Source organism: Triticum urartu, chromosome 5A, assembly GCF_056163025.1.
Source record: "Triticum urartu cultivar PI428250 chromosome 5A, HENAU_Tu73, whole genome shotgun sequence".
NCBI classification, from domain to species: Eukaryota; Viridiplantae; Streptophyta; class Magnoliopsida; order Poales; family Poaceae; genus Triticum; species Triticum urartu.
In genome coordinates, this window is record NC_141877.1 from 458,087,980 (window position 1) to 458,097,415 (window position 9,436).

Sequence of the window (9,436 nt, forward strand, 5' to 3'; positions counted from 1 at the left end):
CCATGACTATCTATTGATCAACGAGCTAGTCAACTAGAGGCTTACTAGGGACATGTTGGTGTCTGTTATCCACACATGTATTACGATTTCCGGATAACACAATTATAGCATGAATAAAGACAATTATCATGAACAAGGAAATATAATAATAATGCTTTTATTATTGCCTCTAGGGCATATTTCCAACAGTCTCCCACTTGCACTAGAGTCAATAATCTAGTTACATTGTGATGAATCGAACACCCATGGAATTCTGGTGTTGATCATGTTTTGCTCTAGGGAGAGGTTTAGTCGACGGATCTGCTACATTCAGGTCCGTATGTACTTTACAAATCTCTATGTCTCCATCTTGAACATTTTCACGAATGGAGTTGAAGCGACGCTTGATGTGCCTTGTCTTCTTGTGAAACCTGGGCTCCTTGGCAAGTGCAATAGCTCCAGTGTTGTCACAGAAGAGCTTGATCGGCCCCGACGCATTGGGTATGACTCCTAGGTCGGTGATGAACTCCTTCACCCATATTGCTTCATGTGCTGCCTCCGAGGCCGCCATGTACTCCGCTTCACATGTAGATCCCGCCACGACGCTTTGCTTGCAACTGCACCAGCTTACTGCCCCACCATTCAAAATATACACGTATCCGGTTTGTGACTTAGAGTCATCCAGATCTGTGTCGAAGCTAGCGTCGACGTAACCCTTTACGACGAGCTCTTCGTCACCTCCATAAACGAGAAACATTTCCTTAGTCCTTTTCAGGTACTTCAGGATATTCTTGACCGCTGTCCAGTGTTCCTTGCTGGGATTACTTTGGTACCTTCCTACCAAACTTACGGCAAGGTTTACATCAGGTCTGGTACACAGCATGGCATACATAATAGAACCTATGGCTGATGCATAGGGGATGACGCTCATCTCTTCTATATCTTCTGCCGTGGTCGGACATTGAGCTGAGCTCAATTTCATACCTTGTAACATAGGCAAGAACCCCTTCTTAGATTGATCCATATTGAACTTCTTCAATATCTTATCAAGGTATGTACTTTGTGAAAGACCTATGAGGCGTCTCGATCTATCTCTATAGATTTTGATGCCTAATATATAAGCAGCTTCTCCAAGGTCCTTCATTGAAAAACTTTTATTCAAGTAGGCCTTAATGCTGTCCAAGAGTTATATATCATTTCCCATCAAAAGTATGTCATCTACATATAATATGAGAAATGCTACAGAGCTCCCACTCACTTTCTTGTAAACGCAGGCTTCTCCATAAGTCTGCGTAAACCCAAACGCTTTGATCATCTCATCAAAGCGAATGTTCCAACTCCGAGATGCTTGCACCAGCCCATAAATCGAGCGTTGGAGCTTGCACACCTTGTCAGCATTCTTAGGATCGACAAAACCTTCCGGCTGCATCATATACAATTCTTCCTTAAGGAAACCATTAAGGAATGCCGTTTTGACGTCCATTTGCCATATTTCATAATCGTAGAATGCGGCAATTGCTAACATGATTCGGACGGACTTCAGCTTCGCTACCGGTGAGAAAGTCTCATCGTAGTCAACCCCTTGAACTTGTCGATAACCCTTAGCGACAAGCTGAGCTTTATAGATGGTCACATTACCATCCGCGTCTGTCTTCTTCTTAAAGATCCATTTATTTTCTATGGCTCGCCGTTCAACGGGCAAGTCAGTCAAAGTCCATACTTCGTTTTCATACATGGATCCTATCTCGGATTTCATGGCTTCTAGCCATTTGTCGGAATCCGGGCCCGCCATCGCTTCTTCATAGTTCGAAGGTTCACCGTTGTCTAACAGCATGATTTCCAAGACAGGGTTGCCGTACCACTCTGGTGCGGAACGTGTCCTTGTAGACCTTCGAATTTCAGTAGGGGCTTGATCAGAAGTATCTTGATCATTATCATTAACTTCCTCTCTAGTTGGTGCAGGCACCTCAGAAACATTTTTTTGAGTTGCGCCATTTTCCGGTTCAAGAGGTAATACTTCATCAAGCTCTACTTTCCTCCCACTTACTTCTTTCGAGAGAAACTCTTTCTCTAGAAAGGACCCATTCTTGGCAACAAAGATCTTGCCTTCGGATCTGAGGTAGAAGGTATACCCAATAGTTTCTTTTGGGTATCCTATGAAGACGCATTTTTCCGACTTGGGTTCGAGCTTTTCAGGTTGAATTTTCTTGACATAAGCATCGCATCCCCAAACTTTTAGAAACGACAGCTTAAGTTTCTTCCCAAACCATAATTCATACGGTGTCGTCTCAACGGATTTCGACGGAGCCCTATTTAAAGTGAATGCGGCAGTCTCTAAAGCATAGCCCCAAAAAGATAGCGGTAAATCAGCAAGAGACATCATAGACCGCACCATATCCAATAGAGTGCGATTACGACGTTCGGACACACCGTTACGCTGAGGTGTTCCAGGCGGCGTGAGTTGTGAAACTATTCCACATTTTCTTAAGTGTGTGCCAAACTCGTGACTCAAGTATTCTCCTCCACGATCTGATCGTAGAAACTTGATTTTCCTGTCACGTTGATTTTCAACCTGACTCTGAAATTCCTTGAACTTTTCAAAGGTTTCAGACTTGTGTTTCATTAAGTAGACATACCCATATCTACTCAAGTCATCAGTGAGGGTGAGAACATAACGATAGCCACCGCGAGCCTCAACGCTCATTGGACCGCACACATCAGTATGTATGATTTCCAATAAGTTGGTTGCTCGCTCCATTGTTCCTGAGAACGGAGTCTTGGTCATTTTACCCATCAGGCATGGTTCGCACGTGTCAAATGATTCATAATCAAGAGACTCTAAAATTCCATCTGTATGGAGCTTCTTCATGCGTTTGACACCTATGTGACCAAGGCGGCAGTGCCACAAGTATGTGGGACTATCATTATCAACTTTACTTCTTTTGGTACTCACATTATGAACATGTGTAGCATCACGTTCGAGATTCATAAAGAATAAACCATTCACCATAGGAGCATGACCATAAAACATATCTCTCATATAAATAGAACAACCATTATTCTCAGATTTAAATGAGTAGCCATCTCGAATTAAACGAGATCCCGATACAATGTTCATGCTCAAAGCTGGCACTAAATAACAATTATTAAGGTTTAAAACTAATCCCGAAGGTAGATACAGAGGTAGCGTGCCGACGGCGATCACATTGACCTTGGAACCATTCCCGACGCGCATCGTCACCTCGTCCTTTGCCAGTTTCCGCTTATTCCGCAGCCCCTGTTTTGAGTTACAAATGTGAGCAACTGCACCGGTATCAAATACCCAGGAGCTACTACGGACACTAGTAAGGTACACATCAATTACATGTATATCACATATACCTTTTGTTTTGCCGGCCTTCTTGTCTGCTAAGTACTTAGGGCAGTTCCGCTTCCAGTGACCGCTTCCCTTGCAATAAAAGCACTCAGTCTCGGGCTTGGGTCCATTCTTTGGCTTCTTCCCGGCAGCTTGCTTGCCGGGACGCGGCAACTTCCTTGCCGTCCTTCTTGAAGTTCTTTTTACCCTTGCCTTTCTTGAACTTAGTGGTTTTATTGACCATCAACACTTGATGTTCCTTCTTGACTTCTACCTCCGCTGATTTCAGCATTGAGAACAACTCAGGAATGGTCTTTTGCATCCCCTGCATGTTGAAGTTCATCACAAAGCTCTTGTAGCTTGGTGGAAGCGACTGGAGGATTCTGTCAATGACCGCATCATCCGGGAGATTAACTCCCAGCTGAGACAAGCGGTTATGTAACCCAGACATAGTGAGTATGTGCTCACTGACAGAACTATTTTCCTCCATCTTACAGCTGAAGAACTTATCGGAGACTTCATATCTCTCGATCCGAGCATGAGCTTGAAAAACCATTTTCAGCTCTTCGAACATCTCATATGCTCCATGTCTCTCAAAACGCTTTTGGAGCCCCGGCTCTAAGCTGTAAAGCATGCCGCACTGAACGAGGGAGTAGTCGTCAACACGTGTCTGCCAAGCGTTCATAACGTCTTGGTTCTGTGGGACGGGAGCTTCACCTAGCGGTGCTTGTAGTACATAATCTTTCTTGGCAGCTATGAGGATGATCCTCAGGTTCCGGACCCAGTCCGTATAGTTGCTGCCATCGTCTTTCAGCTTGGTTTTCTCTAGGAACGAGTTGAAGTTGAGGACTACGTTGGCCATTTGATCTACAAGACATATTGTAAAGATTTTAGACTAAGTTCATGATAATTAAGTTCATCTAATCAAAATATTAATGAACTCCCACTTAGATTAGACATCCCTCCAGTCATCTAAGTATTACATGATCCGAGTTAACTAGGCCGTGTCCGATCATCACGTGAGACGGACTAGTCAACATCGGTGAACATCTTCATGTTGATCGTATCTTCTATACGACTCATGCTCGACCTTTCAATCTTCTGTGTTCCGAGGCCATGTCTGTACATGCTAGGCTCGTCAAGTCAACCTAAGTGTTTGCATGTGTAAATCTGTCTTACACCCGTTGTATGTGAACGTCTGAATAAAACACCCGATCATCACGTGGTGTTTTGAAACAGCGAACTGTCGCAACGGTGCACAGTTAGGGGGAACACTTCTTGAAATTATTATGAGGGATCATCTTATTTACTACCGTCGTTCTAAGTAAACAAGATGCAAAACATGATAAACATCACATGCAATCAAATAATAAACGTGACATGATATGGCCAATATCACATAGCTCCTTTGATCTCCATCTTGGGGCTCCATGATCATCTTGTCACCGGCTTGAGACCATGATCTCCATCATCATGATCTCCATCATCGTGTCTCCATGAAGTTGCTCGCCAACTATTACTTCTACTACTAAGGCTAACGCGTTTAGCAATAAAGTAAAGTAATTTACATGGCGTTTCTCAATGACACGCAGGTCATATAAAAGAATAAAGACAACTCCTATGGCTCCTGCCGGTTGTCATACTCATCGACATGCAAGTCGTGAATCCTATTACAATAGCATGAACATCTCATACATCACATATAGATCATTCATCATTCATCACAACTTTGGCCATATCATATCACAAACCACTTGCTGCAAAAACAAGTTAGACGTCCTCTAATTGTTGTTTGCAAGTTTTACGCGGCTGAGTTAGGGTTCTAGCAAGAACGTCTTCTTACCTACGTTAAAGCCACAACGTGATTTGTCAACTTCTATTTACCCTTCATAAGGACCCTGTTCATCGAATCCGCTCCAACTAAACTGGGAGAGACAGACACCCGCCAGCCACCTTATGCAACTAGTGCATGTTAGTCGGTGGAACCGGTCTCACGTAAGCGTACGTGTAAGGTTGGTCCGGGCCGCTTCATCCCACAATACCGCTGAAGCAAGAAAAGACTAGTAACGGCAAGAAAGTTGACAAATCTACGCCCACAACAAATTGTGTTCTACTCGCGCAAGAAGAACTACGCATAGACCTAGCTCATGATGCCACTATGGGAGAACGTTGCAGAAAACAAAAATTTTCCTACTCGTTTCACCAAGATCCATCTAGGAGTTCATCTAGCAACGAGTGATCGGATTGCATCTACATACCTTTGTAGATCACGCGCGGAAGCGTTCAAAGAACGGGGATGAGGAAGGTGTACTCGACGTGATCCAAATCACCGATGACCAGCGCCGAACGGACGGCACCTCCACGTTCAACACACGTACGGGACGGGAGACGTCTCCTCCTTCTTGATCCAGCAAGGGGAAGGAGAGGTTGATGAAGATCCAGCAGCACGACGGCGTGGTGGTGGATGCAGGGCGTCACAGTAGCAGGGCTTCGCCTATGCTACAAGAGGGAGACGTAACAGGGAGAGAGGGAGGCGCCAGGGCTGGGGTATGAAGTCCCTCCTCTCCCTCACTATATATAGGAGGGCCAAGGGGGGGGGTGCGCAGCCTAGGAGATCCAATCTCCTAGGTGCGGCTGCCAAGGGGAGGTTTCCCTCCCCCCCAAGGCACCTCGAGGTGCCTTCCACCACTTGGACTCTTCCTTTGTGGAAACCCTAGGCGCATGGGCCTATAGGGGCTGGTGCCTTTGGCCCATATAGGACAAGGCGCACCCCCTACAGCCCATGTGGCCCCCCGGGACAGGTGGCCCCACCCGGTGGGCCCACGGGACCCCTCCGGTGGTCCCGGTACAATACCGATAACCCCGAAACTTGTCCCGATGGCCAAAACAGCACTTCCTATATATAATTCTTTACCTCCGGACCATTCCGGAACTCCTCGTGACGTCCGGGATCTCATCCGGGACTCCAAACAATATTCGGGTTACTGCATATACATATCTTCACAACCCTAGCGTCACCGATCCTTAAGTGTGTAGACCCTACGGGTTCGGGAGACAAGCAGACATGACCGAGACGACTCTCCGGTCAATAACCAACAGCGGGATCTGGATACCCATGTTGGCTCCCACATGCTCCACGATGATCTCATCGGATGAACCACGATGTCGAGGATTCAATCAACCCCGTATGCAATTCCCTTTGTCAATCGATATGTTACTTGCCCGAGATTCGATCGTCGGTATCCCAATACCTCGTTCAATCTCGTTAACGGCAAGTCACTTTACTCGTACCATAATGCATGATCCCGTGACCAGACACTTGGTCACTTTGAGCTCATTATGATGATGCATTACCGAGTGGGCCCAGTGATACCTCTCCGTCATACGGAGTGACAAATCCCAGTCTTGATCCATGTCAACCCAACAGACACTTTCGGAGATACCCGTAGTCTACCTTTATAGTCACCCAGTTACGTTGTGACATTTGGTATACCCAAAGCACTCCTACGATACCCGGGAGTTACACGGTCTCATGGTCTAAGGAAAAGATACTTTGACATTGGAAAACTCTAGCAAACGAACTATACGATCTTGTGCTATGTTTAGGATTGGGTCTTGTCCATCACATCATTCTCCTAATGATGTGATCTCGTTGTCAATGACATCCAATGTCCATAGTCAGGAAACCATGACTATCTATTGATCAACGAGCTAGTCAACTAGAGGCTTACTAGGGACATGTTGGTGTCTGTTATCCACACATGTATTACGGTTTCCGGATAACACAATTATAGCATGAATAAAGACAATTATCATGAACAAGGAAATATAATAATAATGCTTTTATTATTGCCTCTAGGGCATATTTTCAACAAATAGATGGGCGCAGCAACGCGCGCCACTGGGCCCGTCGGCAAGCCCATTCTACCGCGTGGGCTCGATCCATCGAAGGAGCGACGCGGGCGGTCTTGCTCCATCCCATCTCGAGCCTCCCGAGGGATTGCGGCGCAAGTGGGGATCAATCTCAGGCGAGGCTTGCCATTGATCCGGTGCTGGAGGGATCGACCCGAGGCGAGGCATCCAGCCTCGATCCGGCGCGACGCGCAGGAGGATCCGGCGATCGATAGGATCCCGCCCGTAGCAGATGGGCGACGTTTCCTCTTTGCCATCGCCGTTACTCCTTGCCGCACCCACTCGTGGCCGTGGTGGCCAGGGTTTGCCTCGGCCTCCGACCTCGGCGCGGCCCCTCCTCCCGCTTGCCTTCCCTCCCCCAGCAACGAGGAGGAGCACCCGGTGCCCCCGCCCCCGAGCTCGCCGACTGCGACGTCCTCCGGCTTTAGTTTGCTGCTACTGCTCCTCCTCTCCTCTGTCCTCGTCTTCCCCAAGCATTAAGGTAATCTCACCTCTCATCAGCTGTCCTCTGCGATCTGCATTCCTGATTCCTCTGATGATTTGGATGGTATGTCACCAACATGTTGATTTGAGTAAAGAAATAAGGAATAGTTTGAATACTTTAATGTCGGATTATTATACAAGTTTGAAATTTGTTTCAATCACTCAAAGGTTCTTTGCTTATTGTAAATTAAATCTGCTAGCTGGTTATATCATGTACCTTGTGCATCCTGAATACAATCTCACCAAGTATATTATTTGATATCTTTTGTTTTTTCACTGAATGTCAGTAACAGAGAACCAATTCAACAGGTCGCTTGGTGAACAGAGAGGGGCTGCAAGGGGAAGAGCCAGGCAAGTTCAAATCTTGGGAGCTCAAGGTTTGTTCATCTAACACATCCCTGCTAAAGTGCAGTTCTCTACCATTAGATGGCAATTGATTGTCTTCTTGTGGTTTTCTAATTGCAGAACAATAGGTTGCCGTAAAATAACAGAGTTTCGATTTTAATCTACGCATGTCCTTTTGCCAACTATTGTCATGACCATACCTTACCATCTTTTGTTGATGCATTTATCTATTATCTAGGTATTTGAAAAGACTTTCATGTTCAAGTGGGCTTCTTTAGATCTGTTGATGGCAGTTAGATTTCTATTTGCTGCAGCGACAAAGCATGATATATATGTTATCTTCCTGTTTGCCGTGCATAATCAAGTGTAAGTAATCCTTATTTATTTACTATTAAACAACATTGGAACTATATCTAATATCTACAGGCCTAAAAGATCACTATTTGGGTAGTTCAGTGGTTGAAAATAGTACTATGTCCTAGAAGAATTTTTTATAGTTAAGTACATTTTTTTAAAACACGGGCATAGGCAGATTACAATTTAAATTGTGAAACTAAATTTGGAATAAGTATGAACTAAGCACGATGCTATATACGCAAGGGTTTCTTAATGCTCTGTCATGCTTTTTTGCACAGTTTTTCTATAATGGACGTGATGCTCCATCAGCTTCCACATACGGCACTTGGAAAAGTTGTTAATGGTGGAAAAAATGATTTGAACAATTATTAAGACATAACTGAGATGCAAAAGCATACTGATGGTTAGTATTTACTTGGTACCAGCCATTTGCAATAATGTCAGTACTTATGTAACAAATACTTCTATTGTCGTCGTTGCAGATCGAATAACCATACATTCCTTTCTCGGCAGCTCTTGAGAGAAGACGAATTCACTGTTTCAGAAGGAAGGGAGCCCCTTAGTTTTACCTACATTCTTAAACACCCAAATACTATTTTATTATGATGTTTTTAAAACAGCCAAAAGCATGAGAGAACATCAAATTCTTGATTGCTAACAAAGGAGCACAATACAGGTTGATGGAGAGAAATACTGTTTTATTCTGATGTTTTTTTAAAGTGCGCAACTGACAATGTATCGAAGTGGTACACCTAGAAGATAAATCTCAATATGCGGCGATGTTTGTAGATATTAAAAAGGAAATTTTGCTAGCTACACGAAATTCTTCTCATTGAATATATTAATTTATTATGATGTTTAGTTGCTACAATTTTGTGCTGGTTCTTCCATCTTGGAAGGCAAATTGTCCAATTGTATGCTGATAGCCTAACTAAGGTCGTTGGCTCTCCATGTTGTTTGGCACAAATGATTGTGAAACGTCACATTGGTCGTGAAAAGTTGAAC